The 20,175-nt window shown below is 39.3% G+C and overlaps 1 protein-coding gene across 3 annotated transcripts in view; it reads left to right on the forward strand.

Moving 5' to 3' along the window:
• Positions 1-499: 499 nt before the first annotated feature.
• Positions 500-20,175, forward strand: part of ELF2 (E74 like ETS transcription factor 2) — a 112,022-nt gene continuing 92,346 nt past the window's right edge. For all 3 annotated transcript variants that reach the window (XM_088021033.1, XM_028102232.2, XM_088021035.1), the window contains exon 1: positions 500-740. The gene's annotated coding sequence lies outside the window, so the exon portion shown is untranslated. The remainder of the gene's footprint in view (positions 741-20,175) is intronic.

A 20,175-nucleotide genomic window follows, 5' to 3' on the forward strand; every position in this document is an offset into this window, starting at 1 on the left:
AGGGGGCGGGCGGGCGCTGCAGGTGCACGCGCGGTCCCGCTACCCCCACGCGCCTGCCCGCGCCTTGGGGCCCCTGCATCATTCTGGGGTTGGAGCCGAGAGTGGGATGGGGGAGCCCCGAGCAGGGAGCGGGACAAGGGGCCAGAGTCTTTACCTGAGATGGCGGGTTTGGGAGAAGTTGGGGCACAAGGGGCGGGCGAGAGTCGAGAGAGCCACTGAGGCAGGTTGGCGGGCTGGTGGGGGTCGGGGGCGGTGGGGCCCCGCGGGGTATAAATAGCCAGCCCTGGTTTGACAGACGCTGTGGTGACTGGCGGTGCCGCCCCCCCCCCTCGCCGCGTGGGGAGGGGAGGAGCGCTCCGAGCGGGCGGGGTGGGGGAGGCGGACTCGAGAGTCCTGGTGGCGGCGGCAGGAGGCCGAGGGGGAGGAGCTGAGGCGGGGGGTGGAGGGAGGGGGCCCGGGAGCGGGGCGAGGGCGGGGGCCACCATTGCTCCCCGCGCCGGGCTCTGTGTCGCCGCCGTCGCCTCGGCGGTTGGGGATCGGTGGGGCGGCGCGGGCGGAGGGCGCTGCACGGGGCGGCTCGCCGCTGTTTTGTTCCTCCTCTCCCAGTGGAGCGGCTCGGGCTGCCGGGGGAGGCCCTGGCTCCCTCGGGACGCCCGGCCAACGGCGGCGGCGGTGCTAGTCCGCGGCCCTGCCGGGAGGGAAAGCTACGCCGTGGTCTTCCCAGCCGACGCGGAGAGCAGGTAAGAGCGCGGGCAGCCGAGGCTGGTGGGAGGGAGCGCGGAGGGCGCGGCGATAAAGCCTCGCTGTCCCGAGTGCCGCCTCCTCCCTCCGCACCCCCGCCCCGCGCCTGTGTTGTTTGCTCCGGGGTTTGCTGAGGGTTTTCCGGAGGCTGTGGCGGTGACAACGGCTGGGAGCTGGGGAAGGGGGCCGAGTGCCCCCGGGCAACGGTCGGGAAGCGGGACTTGGAGAAAGGGGAAGGCGCGCTGCTCGCCTGCCCGCGGGGAGCGCGGGGCAGGGCTGAGGAAAGAGGTTACGGACCCTTGCGGGGGGGGGGATGGGCAGAGCGCAGCTGGTCTCGCTGTGTTTACATCTCCGCGCGAGTCACCTCTGCCGAGAAGCGGACAGAAACTGACCCGCCTTATCCCGCGGGGAGGCCAGGGCGGGGGTCCGGCTCCGGAGGAAGCACGTCCTGGGAGGGTCTGGTAGGGCGGGAGGCTGCGGCCGGCGCCGGGGCAGGGCAGCGAGCTCGGGGCGGGACCTGGGAGGCTCCGGCCGCCCCGGGTGGCGTGGAGGGCTGGACACCAGTTTCCTTCCCCGTCGGGCCTTATCGCCGCCTCTTACCTTTCCTTGTTTCCGCGGCTAGCTTGCATGGCAGGTTGTACTCGGTTATTCTTTTATTCTCGCTTTCCACGCCGGCCCCCTACTGCCACTTCCCCTAATTCCCCTGGGGGTAGGGAGGCTTGGCTGTGATAGGAATCTGTTTTTTAAACAAAACAAAAACGGGCTCTGTAACGCGCATCCAGTGACCGCCTTCTGGATCCTCTTTTGGAGAAGCTGTCCCCTTGGGACCGTGCTACTGGATGTTTTTGGGGCGCGGGAAAGGAACGATGAGGGCTCAGCTAGGGCTGGTGCTGACTGCCGGAGCAGCTTTGCGAGCAGAGTAGCCGTACCCCCACCCCCGACGCCCCCGCTCCAGTTGGGCATTTTAATTCCATGTCACTAAAGGACAGAGAAAATATTCTATAAGGCCAAGAGTAGTACAGATTGCACTGTTTCTAATGTTTCTTATGTGCCAGCATCCTGGGCTCTCTTTCTAGGATCTAGATTCGCTGCAGAACAGCCTTTCTTTAAGTTATTAGTACTAGTTTAAATGAGTGAGGAGGGGACACTTCATTCAAAAACTAAAATTTCCCCCCTTCATGAACATTTACTTCAGTTGTGTGGTTTAAATTTTAATCCGGTGATGATATAATAGTAATCTTGTGTTTGGGAATCAGATTTGCTTTTCTTTTTACCTATGAGTCACTCTAGAGAGGTAAATTATGCATTTTCTCTAGTGCCATGATCACAGAATGATGCCAAAATCACAGAAGAATGTGTACTTCACTACGGTAGGATTGGATATTTGCGTTTCGGAGTTTTTTTCTTTCTTTAAAAGGTAAAACTGACTTTATATAAGCCTGGAAATTTTTGAATTACATGTAAGGAATTCAGGAATAATTAAGGTTTATATGTAGTGCAATACAGTTTGCAGTGCGTTCATATGAATATCATGGAGCTATCTACTCATAAACACATGAAGTAGAAAATTGAAGTATCTTGGGCATTTGAAATTTGAATATTTAATGACAACCTATTTTTTAAGGTTAGTGACTTGAGTTACTCATCATTGCTTCTAATTTCAGATATATATACTCATTTACAAAATTATGAGAGTATGATGGGAAGATACTTATAACTTTGAGATTTTTCTGCCTTAAATAATAGACTGGTAACTTTGGATGTGATAGGCCTACCAGTGTTGATGGCTTTGTACACCCAAGTTTTTTTGTTTTTGTTTTTTGGTAACAGTTTTATTGAGATATAATTCATATACCATTTAATTCACCAATTTAAAGTGTACGTTTTAGTGGTTTTTAATATATTCACAGAGTTGTGCAACTATCACCATAATCAATTTTAGGACATTTTCATCATTCCAAAAAAGAATCCTGTATCCATTAGGGGTTACTCTCCTTTTCCCCCCAAGAACCCCAGCTCTAGGCAACCACTGATCTTTCTGTCTCTATAGATTTACCTGTTTTGGACATTTTTTTATGAGAAGAATCATACAGGGGTGCCTGGGTGGCTCAGTTGGTTGCGCATCCAACTCTGGATTTTGGCTCAGATCATGATCTTAGGGTCCTGAGATTGAGCTGGGGGTGGAGCCTGCTTAGGATTCTCTCCCCCCACCCTCCTTGCTTGAGCAGGCACTTGCTCTCTCTTAAAAAAAAAAAGTAGAATCATACAATATGTGATTTTTCATGACTGATTTCTTTTACTTAGCATAATGTTTTCAAAGTTCATGTTGTAGCCTATGTCATTATTTTTATCGCTGAGTAATATTCTCTTGTATGGATATACTACATCATTTGTTATAAGTGGACATTTGAGTTTCCATTTTTTAGCTATTATGAACAATGCTGCTGTGAACATTTTTTTGTGGATGTGTTTTCATTTCTCTTGGGTATGTGTACAGCATAGAAAATTAATATGCATAAGTCTGTTGTGTTTCTATAAATTAATAATGAACTATCAGAAAGAGAGGTTAAGAAAACAGTCCCACTCACAATTGCATCAAAAAGAATAAAATACTGAGGAGGAAATTTACCCAAGGAGTTAAAAGACCTTACTCTGAAAACTATAAAACATTGATGAAAGAAATTGAAGATGATACAAATAAATGGAAAGATAAACCATACTCATGGATTAGAAAAATTAATGTTAAAATGTTCATACTATCTGAAGCAGTCTACAGGTTCATTGCAATCCCTATTAAAATTCCAGTGGCGTTTTTCACAGAAGTAGAACAAATAATCCTAAAATTTGCATAGAATTTTATTTGTGTACAAAAGACCCTGTATAGCTACAACCGGGAAAAGACAGTCTCTTCAATGAATAAATGAATAAATAAATGAATGGTGCTGGGAAAACTGGGCAGTACATGGCAAAAGAATCAAACTGGACCACTTTTTTTAAAAATTTTATTTATTTATTTTTAAAGTAATCTCTGTGCCCACCGTTGGGCCTGAACTCATGACCCTGAAATCAAGAGCCAAATACTTCACCGATTGAGCCAGCAGGTGCCCCTAGACCACTTTCTTATACCATATGCAAATATAAACTCAAAATGGATTAAAGATTTAAATGTAAAACCAGAAACCATCAAAGTCCTAGAAGCAAACATAGGCAGTAAGCTTTTGGGCATTTGTCTGAACAATATTTTTTTGGATCTGTCTTCTTAGGCAAGGGCAGCAAAGCAAAAATAGGTAGGACTACATCAAACTAAAAAGCTTCTGCTCAGCGAAGGAGACCATAAACAAAATGAAAAGGGGACCTGCTGAATGGGAGAAGATATTTGTAAATGATGTAACTGGTAAGGGGGATCGATAATCCAAAATATATGAAGAATTGACAACTCATTATATTAAACAAAATTCAATTAAAAGATGGACAGAGGACCCAAATAGACATTTCTCCAAAGAAGACATACAGATGGCCAACAGACACATGAAAAGTTGCTCAACATCACTACTAATCAAGGAAATGCAGGTCAAAACCACAATGAGATATCACTTCACACCTGTTAGAATGGCTGTTATCAAAAAGACAAGAAATAACAAGTGTTGGCAAGGATGTGGAGAAAAGGAACTCTGTGCACTGTTGGGGGGAATGCAAAATGGTGCATGTACTATAGAAAACAGTATGGAGTTTCTGCAAACTAAAAACTACAATCCAGCAAACCCATTTCTGGCTGTTAATCTGAAGATAATGAAAACACTAATTTTATTTTATTTTTTTTAAAGATTTTATTTATTTGACAAAGAGAGAGAGAGATAGTGAGAGTAGGAACGAAAGCTGGGGGAGTAGGAGGAGAAGCAGGCTTCCCGCAGAACAGGGAGCCTGATGTGGGGCTCGATCCCAGGACCCCGGGACCATGACCTGAGCCTAAGGCAGACGCTTAACGACTGAGCCACCCAGGCGCCCCAAAACACTAATTTTAAAAGATAAATGCACCTCTGTGTTCATTGCAGCATAACTTAGTATAGGCAAGATATGGAAGCAACTGAGTGTCCATTAATAATACATGAATGGATAAAGATGCGTTATATGTATATATATATAATATGTATGATATTATATATGTTATATATATATAACAACATATTTTATATATATATAATGGAATATTATTCAACCGTAAAAAAGCATGAAACCTTGCCATTTGCACACATGAATGGACCTGGAGGGTATTATACTACATGAAATAACTCAGAGAAAGACAAATACCGTATGCTATCACTTGTATGTGGAATCAAAAAAACAAAACGAGAACAACCACAAAACAAAACAGAAACAGGCCCATAGATACAGAGAACAATTTAGTGATTGCCAGAAGGGAGATGGGGTAAGGGGACGGAAAAAATAGGGGAAGGGGATTAAAAGGTACAAACATCCGGTTATAAAATAAATTAGACACAGGGATACAATGTAGAGTGCAAGGATTATAGTTAATATTATGTAACAACCTCGTATGGTCATAGATGGTAGCTAGATTTATTGTGGTGATCTTACTTTGTAATCTATATGAATGTTGAATCTCTATGTTGTATACCTGGAACTAATATTGTGTGTCAACTACACTTCAATTAAAAAAAAATTAGTGTCTTGAGTTATTTAATACCAAAAATGAGTGCAGTTGGGGTACACAATTCAGTTATTTTTTATTTTTATTTTTTCCCAAAATATATTGAGATACCACCTCACACCTGTGAGAATGGCTAAAATTAACAGTACAGGAAACAACAGATGTTGGTGAGGTTTCAGAAAAAGGGGGAACCCTCCCTCTTACACTGTTGGGAATGTAAACTGGCATAGCCACTCTGGAAAACAGTATGGAGGTTCCTCAAAAAGTTAAAAATAGAATTGTCCTATGATCCAGCACTTGCACTACTAGGCATTTACCCAAAGTATACAAAAATACTGATTTGAAGGGGCACATGCACCCCAATGTTTATAACAGCATTATCAATAATAGCCAAATTATGGAAAGAGCTCAAATGTCCATGACTGATGAATGGATAAAGAAGAGGTGGTGTGTATATATACAGTGGAATATTACTTATCCATATAAACAATTCAGTTGTTTTTAGTAAACATACAGAATTGTTATACTATCATTACAAGCCAGATATATTTGTTTGTCTGCTTGTTTATTTATCTTTAAAACCATTTACAAACTTCAATTCAGCAAAGGAAGGTCTGTGAGAGAGGACTGGGAAGACAACATTCCCCATGGGTTCCCCCAGAGACAGGAGAGGGTAGCTGGTGGCCCAGCTGGCTAGGGGGAGAGCCCAGGATCTCCTCAGACTGACAGGTCCTGCTGGTGGGCAGGGGCAGAGCTTATCGGCATGAAGTTGCTGGACTCCACACTGGGCCAACAGGAGGCCAGGAGGCCACCTCCAGGTACTATAGCCTGGGGTGGAGAGGCAGAGCTCATCTTCAACATGGGGGTAGACAGCAGAGGCTCAGTCAGATGCACAATACCTGCAGACTGACAGCAGGACTGGTTTAAGCTTATAAGCCACTTTTAGAACTTTTCTGTGTCCTCCAAAAAGTACCTCTAGTCTGTTTGCAGTTAACCCTTCCCCTGCCCCCTCCAATCCAGTCCCAGGCAACTACTGATCTGTGTTTTGTCTCTCTGGATTTGCCTTTTCTGGGTAATTTATAGCAGTGGAACCATACAATATATGGTTGTCTTAGCTTTTACTTACTTACTTATTTACTTATCTGAGAGAGAGAGAGTGCATGCAAGCGGGGTGAGAGGCAGAGAGAGAGAATCTCAGGCCTACTCCATGGTGAGTGCGGAGCCCTCTGTGGGTCTCAATCTCATGATCCTGAGATCATGACATGAGCTGAAATCAAGAGTTGGTCGCTTAACCAACTAAGCAACCCAGGCACCCTGAATCATACAATATGTAGTCTTTTGCATCTGGCTTTTTTCACTTAGCATAATGTTTTTTTGGGATTTGTCCATATTATAACATGTACCAGTACTTTGTTTCTTTTTATTGCTGAATAGTATTCTGTTGTGTGGATATACCACATTTTGTTTATTATTGACCAGTTGATAGGTATTTGGATTGTTTCCAGTTTCGACTGTTGAAAATAATGCAGCTGGAACATTTGAATACAAGTCTTTATGTGAATATATGGTTTCATTCTCTTGGGTAGATACTAGGAACAGACTTTTCTGGCTCATCTGCTTAACTTTTTAAGAAACTGCCAAGCTGTTTTCTAAAGTGGCCATAGGCTTACAATTCTTTCTTTCTTTTTTTTTTAAGATTTTATTTATTCATTTGAAAGAGAGAAAGCACATGCACACACAGGCGTGAGCGGGGGAGGGGCAGAGGGAGAGGGAGAGAGAGAATTTTAAGCAGACTCCCTGCTGAGTGGGGAGCCCAACATGGGGCTTCATTCCATGACCCTGAGATCATAACCTGAGCTGAAACCGAGTCAGACACTTAACTGACTGAGCCACCTGGGCGCCCCATATATTTACATTTCTAACAGCAGTGTATGAGAGTTCCAGTTTCTTCACATCCTTGTCAGCACTTGTTATTATCATTTTTATTATAGCCATTCTGGTAGGTAGGGAGTGGTTAACTCATTGTGGTTTAAGTTCACATTTTCTTAAAGATTCAAGTCATTGAGCATTTTTCATATAATTATTAGACATTCATATATTCCTTTTGTTGAAGTAGCCACTCAAATCTTTTGCCCATTTTCTATCTTATTATTGAGCTGTAAAAGTTATTTTTTAAAAAATATTTATTTATTTGGGGGGGAGAGGCAGAGGGTGAGGGAGAGAGAGAATATCAGACTCCCCACTGAGTGGGGAGCCTGACCTGGGGCTCAGTCTCACATTCTTGAGATCATGATCTGAGCTGAAATCAAGAGTCAGATGCCTAGTTGACTGAGCCACACAGACCCCCCAAAGTTGTAAGAATTCTTTATGTATTCTGGATACAAGCCCTTTATTAATACATGATTTGCAAATATTTTTTTTCCCAGTCTGTGGCTTGTTTTTTCATTTTTTTATTGGAGCCCTTTGAAGTGCAAACATTTTAAAATATATATATTTTTAGAGTTTTTATTTTTTAAGTATGCTCTAGGCCCAGTGTGGGGCTTGAACTCATGACCACATAATCAAGAGTCACATGATCCACCAACTGAGCCAGCCGGATGCCCCCCAAATTTTAATTTTGATGGAATTTAATTTCCCAAATTTTCTTTTTATAGATCATGCTTTTGTTGTAGGAATTCTTTGCCTAATCCAGGGTCTTCTCCTTTGTTTTCTTCTAGATGTTTTATAGTTTTTGCTCTTAGATTTAGGTTGTATTTTGAGTTAATTTTTATGTATGGTGTGAAGTAAGGGTCTAAATTCATCTGTTGCATATTGATTGTCTTAGAACAATTTGCTGAAAAGATAACATATCTTTGTTGAAAAGATGCCATTTCTTCATTGATAATAAATGTCAAGATTTCCTTCTGGCCTGAATTCTGTTCCATTATCTATATATCTCTCTTTATGCTAGCTAATACTATTCTGTCTTGTTTATTGTGCCCTATGGTAACTTGTGAAGTTGGGTAGTGTAAGCCCTCCAATTTTGTTTTTGTTTTTAAAGGTTATGGCTCTTCTGGGCCCGACATAAAAATTTTAAGATTAGCTTATTAATGTTTGGAAAGCAGTCTTGGAATTTTGATGGGAATGCACTGAATCTGTAGATCAGTTTGGGGAGAATTACAAATCTTGCAATATTGCGTTTTCTAATACATGAACATGGAAAATTTCTCTTGATTTGTTGATCTTTAATTTTTCTCAGTGATGTTTTATAATTTCAGTGTATAAATTTTATACTTAAAATTTTTTTATTTTATTGTGGTAAGAACACTTAACAGTTTGCACTCTACTTTCTGAACTTTTAAGTGTACAATGCAGTATTGTTTATTGCAGCAGTACAACAGTGTTGTATAGCAAATCTCTGTATTTGGTAAAGGGTTCCTTTTAAATCCTGGTTTGTTTCTGAATTTTTATCATGAATGGGTATTAGATTTTGTCAGATGCTTTTTCTGCATCTGTTAGCATGACCAACTGTCACAGTTTGCCTAAGACTGTTTTGGTTTTAGTACTGAAATTCCTGCATTTTGGGAAACTCCTCTGTCCTGGATAAACCAGTATGCTTGGTCACCTCCGTGTCTGAGATGATCATGTGGTTCTTGTCCTTTATTCCATTAATATTGTGTGTTATATTAGTTGATACTCAGATATTAAACCAGCCTTAGTCCTAGGATAAATCTCTGTTTGTCATGGTGTATAATTCTTAACTATAGTTGCTGGTTTTCCTTTGCTAATATTTAGTTGAACATTTTTGTGTCTATATTTATGAAAGATACTGGTTTGGAGTTTTTTTTTTTTTTCTTGTGATGTCTTTGGATTTTGTAACATAGTAATACTAGCCTCAAAGAATGAATTGAGAAGTGTTTCCTCATTTGTTTTCTGTAAGAGTTTGTGAATGATTGGTATTATCATCTTTTGGAATACATTTGATAGAATTTACCAGTGAAAGCAAGTGGGCCTGGATTTTATTCCTTTGGAAAATTTTTATTTTTTATTTTTTAAAAGATTTTATCTCTTTATTTGACGGAGAGAGAGACAGTGAGAGAGAGAAGTGGGAGTGGAGCAGAGGGAGTGGGAGAGGGAGAAGCAGGCCTCCTGTGGAGCAGGGAGCCCGATGTGGGGCTGGATCCCAGGGCCCTGGGATCATGACCTGAGCCGAAGGCAGACACCCAATGACTGAGCCACCCAGGTGCCCCTGGAAAATTTTTAAATTGCTAATTCAATTTCTTTACTTGTTATAGGTCTGTTCACATTTTCTGCTTATTTTTGAGTTAGTTTCAGTAATTGCGTTTCTTGGGATTTGTCCATTTCACCTAAGCTGTGTAATATTTTTGGCAAATAGTTCATAGTATTCTTGTATGTGCTTTTAATTTTACTAGTGTAGGTAGTGATGTCCCTTTTTCATTCTTAATTTTGGTAGCATGTGTATTCTTTCTTTTTTACTTGGTCATTCTAGCTAAAGGTTTGTCAATTTTGCTGCTATTTTCAAAGAAGCAAGTTTGGTTTAATTGATTTTCCCCCCCATTTTCTGTTTTCTATTTCACTGATTTCCATTTTAACTTTTATAATTTCCATCCTATTGTTTGCTTTGGGTTTAGTTTGCCGCCTTCTAGCTTCTTAAGGTAGAAGTTAGGCTATTGATTTGAGATCTTTCTTACTGATATAGGCATTTAAAGCTCTAAATTTCCTTTCTGACACTGTGTTAGCTGCATCCTATGCATTTTTTATGTTCTGCTATTTATTTATTTATTTATATTTTAAAGATTTTATTTATTTATTTGACAGAGAGAGACACAGCGAGAGAGGGAACACAAACAGGGGGAGTGGGAGAGGGAGAAGCAGGCTTCCTGCTGAGCGGGAGTCCCATCCGGGGCTGGATTCCAGGACCCTGAGATCATGACCTGAGCCGAAGGCAGACGCTTAACGACCGAGGCACCCAGGCGCCCCTATTTATTTATATTTTTAAAAAGATTTTATTTACTTACTTGAGAGAGAAAGGGAGAGAATGAGCAGGGAGAAGGACAGAGGGAGAGGGAGAAACAGACTCCCTGCTGCGCAGGGAGACTGACGTGGGGCTCCATCCCAAAACCCTGGGATCATGAGCTGAGCCGAAGACAGATATTTAACCAACTGAGCCACCGAGGCACCCCTATGTTTTGCTTTTTAAATTTTTATTCATTTCTAAATATTTTCAAATTTCCTTTGTGAGATCTTCTTTGACCTATGGGTTATTTAGAAATGTACTGTTTAATTTCCAATTATTTGGGGATTTCCATTTCATTGTTGTTGATTTTTTATTTAATTCGCCTGTAGTAAGAGAACATAGTTGTATGATTTTCTCATTTTAAATTTATTGAGACAGTTTTATGGCCTAGTATGTAATCTTTTCTTGAAGAAGGTTCCCTGTGTACTAGATAAGAATATGTATGTGCTAGATAAGAATATGCTGTTGTTGGGTGGAATGTTTTGTAGGTGTCATGTCAAGTTGAGTGATAGTTTGCAAGCCTTCTATGTCTGTGCTGATTTTCTGTTTAGCCATACTATCAATTATTGAGAGACAGATTAAAATCCCTATTATTATGTTTGTTTTTCCTTTCAGTTCTGTCAATTTTTGCTTCATGCTTTGGGGGCATTGTTGTTAGTTACACTATACATACATAATTGTTTTACTGATAAGCTGATCTTTATCATTATGAAAGATTCCTCTTTGTCTCTAGTATAGCCACTCCAGCTCTCTTATGCTTACTGTTTGTATTGCAAGTATTTTTCCAACTTTTTACTTTAAATCTATTTGTTTTTTGCGTCTAAAGTGTGTCTTATAAACAGCAAAGCATAACATGCTTTTTTTTTTAAAAAGTGCGACATTTCTGCTTTTTGACTGGAGGGTTTATTAATCTGTCCACATTTAATATAATCACTGATACTCAGATTTATAGCTGCAATGATGTATCTCATTTTTTTTTTAATTTGAGAGAGAGAGAGGGCGCATGCATGAGAGAGGGCCAGAGGGAGAGGGAGAAGCAGACTCCCAGCTGAGAGGGGAGCCTGATGCGGGGCTTAATCCCAGGACCCCAGCCCCAGGATCATGACCCAAGCTGAAGGCAGATGCTCAACCGGCTGAGCTACCCAGGTGCCCTGTCTCATTTCTTTTTTATTTCTTTGCTCGTCCTCTTCTGCCTCTTCTGGAGTTGATAGTTTCCAGAGTATCATTTGAATTCCTTTGTTAGTGTTTTAACTGGATCTTTTGGGTTATTTTCTTAGGTTGCCCTAGGGATTACAATATGTGTCTTTGTCATAGTCTACTTCAGATTGACTAATTATGGTAAAATGTAGAAACTTTGCTCCATTTCCTCCCCATCGTACCTGTTAGTATTGTCATACATATTAAGTTTTTGTGTGTTACAAGCCTGACAGCACTGTTTTACATTTTTTATGCAATTGTGTGTCTTTTAAAACAACTAAGAGAAGAAAAAAATATATTTTTAAAGATTTATTTATTTGACACAGAGAGAGAGTGTGCACACAAGCAAGGGGAGCAGCAGGTAGAGGGAGAGGGAGAAATAGGTTCCCCATTGAGCAAGGAGCCCCATGAAGGACTCTTCTCTCAGGACCCTGGGATCATGACCTGAGCTGAAGGTAGACACTTAACTGACTGGGCCACCCAGGCACCCCGAGAAGAAAAAAGTATTAAGCAGTCTTTTATATTTACACATATGTTTATCTTTTATGGTGCTCCTTATTTCTTTTTGTGTATTTGAGTTATGGGCTGGTTATTTTCTTTCAGTCTGATGGACTTCCTTTAGGATTTCTTGTAAGCCAGATCTGTTATCAGTGAATTATTTCAATCTTTGTTTTTTGGATTGCTTTTATTTTGCCTTTATTTTTGAAGAATAGTTTTGCTGGATATAGAATTCTTTGTTACATTTTCTTTTTCTTTCAGTACCTTGACTATGTCCTCTCCTGCTTTCTGGCCTCCATTGTTTCTGATGAGTTGTTTTTCTCTTTGTGCTTTTAAGCTTTTCTTTGTTTTTGACTTTCAATAATGATATGTCTAGGTGTGGATCTCTTTGTGTTTATCCTACTTTCTTTTCCTTAAACTTGAATCTACAGATTAATATTTTTCAACAGTTTGGCAAGTTTTGACCATAATTTCTTCAAATATTTTTTCTGCCCTTTTCTCCCTCTTCCTTCTGGAACTCACATTACATGTATGTTGGGTGCTTGGTGGTATCCCATAAGTCTCTGAGGCTCTGTTCATTTTTTAAAATTCTTTTTTTCTGTTCTTTAGAATTGGTAATTTCTATTGATATATCTCCAAATTCACTGACTCTTCTGTCAACTCAGATCTGCTCTTGAGCTCTGCTAGTGAATTTTTAATTTTGGTTGTGTACTTTCCTTTTCTTTCTTTTTTTTTTTTTTAAGATTTTATTTATTTGACAGAGAGAGAGACAGCAAGAGAGGGAACACAAGCAGGGTGAGTGGAAGAGGGAGAAGCAGGCTTCCCGCAGAGCAGGGAGCCCGATGCGGGCCTTGATCCCACGACCCTGGGATCATGACCTGAGCCGAAGGCAGACGCTTAATCGACTGAGCCACCCAGGTGCCCCTTGTTGTGTACTTTTCAACTCTTATACTTTTCATCTCCAGAATTTCCATTTTTTCCTGTTTTTTAATATAGTACCTATATCTTTATTAAGATTCTCCATTTTTTTGAGTTGTAGTTGTCATACTTTCCTTTAATTCTTTAAACATGATTTCTTTAATTTCAGATAAAATTACATTTTAGGTAGATGATATCTAAACTATGTGTTAAATTCTAAAATGATGCTTGTTTTATTTTTAAATTATGTTCAGTAATTTTCATCTGTATTTCTTCTACTTGCTTGTCAATATTTGTTGGAGTTAACCTAGTCTCTCATGGTAAGTGCTAATGGGTAGAAAAAAATGGAAGAAGCCTAAGAGAGCAGTATGTGTGAGAATGGTTACAAAATACCAAAATCTTCATCTCAGCTTGTACATTTAATAGTATAGTATTAATTCATTTTAGATCCTTGAGTGATTGTAGTAAACAAGATACATGCAGTGCTTGTTCTCATGGAATTTACATTCTGGTGGAGGAGACAGACATTAAACATAAATGAATAAGATAATTTTCATTATAAATATAATGAAGAAACAAAATAAAGGAATGTGATATCAAATAGAGACTGATGGGGGAGCTACATGGCAATGGAATATAATTGGAACAGGGGAGCCGTGATAGAAATATCTCTCTGAAGGGATGGTACTTGAGGTGATATTTGTATGGTAGGTGAGGAGGATTCAGTCTGTGGATGATCTGTAGGAGCCTGTAGCCTAGAGAATAGGAGGTACAGAATAAGCTTCTTGTGTTGTGGGAATAGAGCCACTGTAGTTGGAGCTCAGCAAGCCAGCAAAAGAGAGATGAGAGATGAATGAGGTTAGAGAAACGGGATGGGCTAACCCTGGGTTGATCTTTATATAGACCATGTTTAAGACTTTAGATTTTTTTTTTTTAATGTAGTGGGAACCCACTGGAAAAATACTGTAGTGACCTTCATTCTTGACTAAAGAGTTAATTTACAGCTCACTTTGTAATTTATTCTGTAACAGTTTTTGAGTGTGAGTAAATGTATGTAGAATTTTCTCTCAATGATTTTAGCTTTATAAAGAACAGCAGGGAAAATAACTTCCCTGTTTCTTTCTTGAAATTTAGCTACCTAAAAATAAAATAAAATACCAATGTTTAGAAAACTTTAAATTTGTAGTACAGTTATAGCAATGGCAGAGATTCTTATGATAATAATTTTAACCAATTCATGTTAGTATTATAAAATTATAATTTCAACTGTTCATAATTATGGGCTAAAATATACAGATAACATGATGTAATTAGTTGTATGATGACTGACTTTCTAAATATAACTTTTCCCCCCTCCATTTCACTAGCAAAAACAGTCACAGTTATTCTTTTTTTAATTAATTAATTAATTAATTTTTATTATGTTATGTTAATCACCATACATTACATCATTATTTTTTGATGTAGTGTTCCATGATTCATTGTTTACGTATAACACCCAGTGCTCCATGCCGTACATGCCCTCTTTAATACCCATCACCAGTCACAGTTATTCTTACTATTTTTTTAAAAGATTTTATTTTTTTTGTTTGAGAGAGAGAATGCAGGAGCTGGGGAGGGGGGAGAGGCAGAGAGACAGGCAGACTCCCTGCTGAGCAGGGCTCCATCCCAGGACCCTGAGATCCTGACCTGAGCCAAAGTCAGAGGCTTAACCAACTGAGCCACCCAGGTGCTACAGTCACAGTTGGTGCTCCAGTCACAGTTATTTTTGTTTGGCTAACTAATATTAACATAAAATAATTAGGAGTTCAAATTACTTCAGATTAGACAGTGTGGAATATAGTTCACTAAAGCTTTATGTGAATAAAATTTTTTTTAAAGATTTTTTATTTATTTGACAGAGAGAGAGAGACACAGTGAGAGAGGGAACATGAGAGAGTGGGAGAGGGAGAAGCAGGCCTCCCGCGGAGCAGGGAGCCCGATGTGGGGCTCGATCCCAGACCCCTGGGATCATGACCTGAGCCCAAGGCAGATGCTTAACGACTGAGCCACCTAGGCGCGCCGTGAATAAAATTTTTGAAGATAAACTACCTTTTCAAAGTACCGCTATTGTTTATTTTTAAAAAGTAAGCTATGGTTTTTATAAAGTGACTAGTAACCTCCAATATTTCCCTTTATAATGTCATGTATTTTTTTTTTAATATTTAAAATGTACTTTTCTAGGGGCACCTGGGTGGTTCAGTTGGTTAAGCAGCTGCCTTTAGCTCAGGTCATGATCCTGGGGTCCTGGGATTGAGCCCTGTGTTGGACTCCCCGGTCAGCAGGGAGTGTACTGTTCCCACTCCCTCTGCTCCTGCCCCCTCTTGTGCTCTCTGTCTCTCTCTCTCTCACATAAATAAAAATAAGTATAATTAAATGCACTTCTCTATAATATTTAAGATATACTTTTTTAGTATTTAAAATATATTGAAAATATATTTCAAATAAGCTAGCTATATCCAATCAACTCAGATATATCATAATTTGGAAAGTATTTTTAAATTACTCTAATTCTCTATTAATACTGATTTACACTGTGTGTCTGAATATATTTCTTTGCCCCTTTATTCACTAACCATTTAATTTGACTATATTCAATATTGTATATATATTTGTTAAAAGGTGCTTGCTTTTTCCCCCAAAATGATTTAAAGTAGCTTAACAAAGGACACATATGTATATATATTAATGATAGTAGAATAGAAGAAGGAAGCCAAGAACAAGAAAACTTGAGTCAGGAGTTAAAATTGTAGTCTATTATGTGCCAGACACTCTTCTGAGAGGTGTATATACAATGATGATTAGGATAGCTATGGCTCAGCTGCAATGGAGCTTACATTCTAGTTTGTGTTGATGGGGTGGTAGAAAGATTTGCATTAAGCATGTGAAAAACACCCGTTTTACTTCATTACAGAGGAATGACAAAAAGATGATTTGGGACAGGATAAAATCCAGACAATTAAAAAACTACTGTCTAATATTTTTAGTATCCTTGATATGATTCATTTAAGATAGAATAAAGCTAATTTGTTTTGGTTTCCAAGCTAGCATATGTTAATTTGCATTATTGGATTATAAATTTGGCCAAAGAACAAAACCAAAAAATTTCTCTGATCTGGTAATTTATATGTTCTATAGGTTTCTACTCAGCCATAATCAACGATAATGAGGAAACTTGGACATTGTGGTAGATTGATTATAGGGCTAAGCTTTATAAATAATGTAAGAAAAGAAGTTAAATTCATGAATTGGGGATAAAACAAACAAATAACATAGTGATTTCAGGATAAATATTAAATCTCAGAATCCTTTGGTTTCTTATCTATACTTGAAGGCCAAAGTTTCAATGTTTTCATGAGTAAACTGTCCAATTTGAGTAATTTTATTTATAACCTTGCAGTGGGTATCATTTAGATACATGAATAAAAAAGTAAGTTCTCCTTACTAATCTCAATTCTGTGTTAAGCATGTGCCATTCTAAATCTAAATGTAATGATTATCTTAATTTTAGATTATAATTAGTAAGAATTAGAAAGTATATTCATTTGTAAAAGGATTAGTAAATTGTTTCCTCTTACTTTTTTGTTCTCTAATAGTGTGATTAAATAAACTTCCAGGACAAGCTCATGTTTTAGGTTTTATTTTGTGATCTGGATGGGTTGAGAATGTTCCAGGAAGTTTGCCTTCATGAATTTTTACTTAATTTTTGGAAGTGGAAATGCTGTTCTACTATGTCATATCTAAGCACTTAAACTCAATCATAATATCACTCTATACTGATAAAGCATTTTAATCCTAGCATATCTTTTACAGGAGAAAGATGGGGTCTATGTCCTCTTCATTCCAGATCATTATGGTTTTTATCCTCCTCTAAAAGTTGCTGCTGGGTTGAAGATTAAGTTTTAAGTTGAAGTTTTACATTATCTGTAACTTTCTGTAGTCCTCCTCATCATTATCACAAAGTGATCTTTATGAAGTCTTTTTTTTTTTTTTTTTATCTTTATGAAGTCTTCCCATCACACTGGATAACAATACCATGATAGTTACACTGTAATAGTCATTGTAGCTGTGAAGTAGTTTCTATTATTTTTTCCTTTTTACAGATAAGTCTGAGACTTCACAAAGTTAAATAACTTTCTGTGCAGAAAAGAGTTAACATAGTAGGTCTGACACTGCTCTCCAAAGAAAGGCCTGTTTGCAAGGTTGGCCCGTGGCTAGCATCTGGGAACTTGGCTCTCAGAGTGTTTCCAGTAACTGATAAGGATGATTCACTGTGGGGCACCTGGGTGGCTCATTTGGTTAAGCATTTGACTTTAATTCAGGTTCTGATATCAAGTCCTGGGATTGGGCCCCACATCGGCTTCCCCGCTCAGCGTGGAGTCTGCTTCTCCCTCTCCCTCTACCCCTTCCCCTGCTCATGTAGGCACGCTCTCTCTCAAATAAATAAATTAAATCTTTAAAAAAAAAGTATGATTCACTGTGCCTAGACTGTTTGCAAACAATATGGTTTATGTTGAACACCTGCTTTCCTTTTGGGGATCTGGAATTTTGGTATATATGAGGCAAAGGGTACCCATGTGAGCAGGCCTCAATAAAACTTTGGGTGCCGTATCTCTGATGGGCTTCCCTGGGCAGAAACATTACACATATGTTGGTGCATTTTTGTTGATGCGGGGGAAGAGTAAGTTCTGCATGCCCTCCCCTCATGGGAAGGAGAGAGTATAAGGAAGCCTGCTGATGGATTCCTCCATTTTATATCTGTGGCTCTTTCCTTTCTTGCTTGCTACATATCCTGACTGTTTCCATGAATGCAACCATATGTTGAAATCTGTGAGACTCCTGACACACCTCTTTAAGACTAAAAGAGATTCTGCCCTGCTGAAGCTGAACATTTGTGTTTTAACCTCTGGGGAAGCAGTTTATTTACCTTTGCCTGGTGATCAGAGTCCTAGGTACAATGAAGGACTAAATATCATCTTCTGCAAATAAAAATAAGCATGCATTTGTTCATTCATCCATTCATTATAATTCTGTGGGCCCATATGTGCCCATGTTTCAGGCCCTGAGGAGGGAGCTGTAAACCTTGGCTTAATTAGGTAGAGAAATCACCTTGTAAATAGTTCAGGTCTCAAAGTGGGAGAGTACATGTACTTTTTCCCCTAGTTGCTTCTGCAGGGGATCTATATCTGTCTATTCATCTATCTATCTATCATCTACTTTTAAAGATTTTTATTTTTAGGTAATCTCTACACCCAATCTGGGGCTGATACTCACAACCCCGAGATCAAGAGTCACATGCTCCACCAACTGAGCCGCCCGGTGCCCCTGCAGGGGGCCTTTTTAGTAGCAGTATGAAAATGTTTATATTTTGGTTTCAGGGAGTTCTTTTATTTGAAATATGAGTAAACTTGAATTAGGATATAAGGCCTGTATCTGAGAATTTAACTCAACCTTGAAGAGAGCAAAGTAGAAAGAATTTCTGTCATTTTCTCCCTAAGGCCTACAGAACTTATATGAGAGAATTTGTGAGTTAAAGAATTCATCCACCTGCCCATACCGCCCCCCCACCTTTTTTGAAAAGAGAAAGAAAAATCTGTATGCTTAATGTAGATACGATATATATAATTTCCACTTAACATATTTTAAGCCTTCTAATTGCCCATGTTATGAGCCAGTAGGAAATTAGATAGAAGAATCTCCCAGGTTGGGGTGGGAGAGATTCTGTGTGATTCTTTCATAGTTTTAATAAAACAAAAACAAAGATACTTGTATAATCATGAGGCAGAAAAACTTAAAGATTAAGAGCATAGATAGACTCTGGAGCCAGACTGCTTATGTTGAAATTGTGATTCTGTCACTTGCCTGTTGCTTGACCTTGGCTAAATTATTTGAATCTCCCCATGCCTCAAATTTTCCCAAATATAAAATGGGGATGATAATACCAGTTTTGTAGGATTGTGTAGAATTAAATAGATTAACACATATAATGAATTTAAAACAATGCCTGGCACAGAGCAAGTGCTGTATGAATGTTACCTATTATTATCCCTTTATTTTTGGAAAAAGAAGGAAAAATATTCTATTTATTTATTTTAAGATTTTATTTATTTTCACAGAGAGAGAGATAGTGAGAGCAGGAACACAAGCAGGGGGAGTGGCAGACAGAGGGAGAGGCAGGCTCCCCGCTGAGCAGGGAGCCCGATGTGGGGCTTGATCCCAGGACCCTGGGATCATGACCTGAGCCGAAGGCAGACGCTTAATGGCTGAGCCACCCAGGCGCCCCTAGAAGGAAAAATATTCTAAACTAAGCTAGTTATTGACTTTCCTCTAGGATAAATTCACTTAATGGATTCATATCCTATCAAATTAGAATATTAAAAAAGATTCTTATGTAAGGCAGTTTTGCTTCCTTTTTAAATCATGAAAGGAAGTTGGCTAAGGTTTTAGAAACAAATACACTAAAATCTTTAGGATGGCAGTTGCTGGACTAGCAATTTATCCCTCCTTAAAAGAGAAAAATTCCCCCAATTTGGTTTCTGGAATAGAACTGAACTAGATTTTAGGCTTTCTTAATGACTGAGAATGTGCCATATATCCCAACCACCTCTAGCCCTAGCCTCCTGTAAAGGAGTTGCTTAACTACCATAAGCCAGTTGAAACAAGTCTTCTAAGCTTTTTATGTATCTCTTTTTGGATAAACAAGTCTGGCTATTGTGACCAGACTTTAGACTTTTCAAACATCTGAGCAATAGTCAGGGCATAAGCCTTGACTTTGATTGTTACTTTTTCCCTAACTAAACCTCTTAGTACAAGTCCTTTTGTCTGGTTCTTAATTGATTTGGAAGTTTGCTTATTTGCAGAATATACATGGCTAAACATATTTATTCCCATAATTTAGTATTTCTTACAAATAGTTAATGAAGTCTGGGAATGAATAGTTACATAAATTTGGGGTTGTTGATAAATAATCAAAACTTTGTTGCTTATCTTCAGCCTCAAGATAGGTTGGATTCTATAATTTTTTTTAAAGATTTATTTTGTGGGGGTAGAGGGAGAGGGAGAGAGAAACCCAAGCAGACTTGTGCTGAGCACAGAATCC

Source organism: Eumetopias jubatus, unplaced genomic scaffold (genome assembly GCF_037043125.1).
Source record: "Eumetopias jubatus isolate StellerSeaLion01/CBP00866 unplaced genomic scaffold, mEumJub1_p1.0 scaffold_2, whole genome shotgun sequence".
Classification (NCBI taxonomy): Eukaryota; Metazoa; Chordata; class Mammalia; order Carnivora; family Otariidae; genus Eumetopias; species Eumetopias jubatus.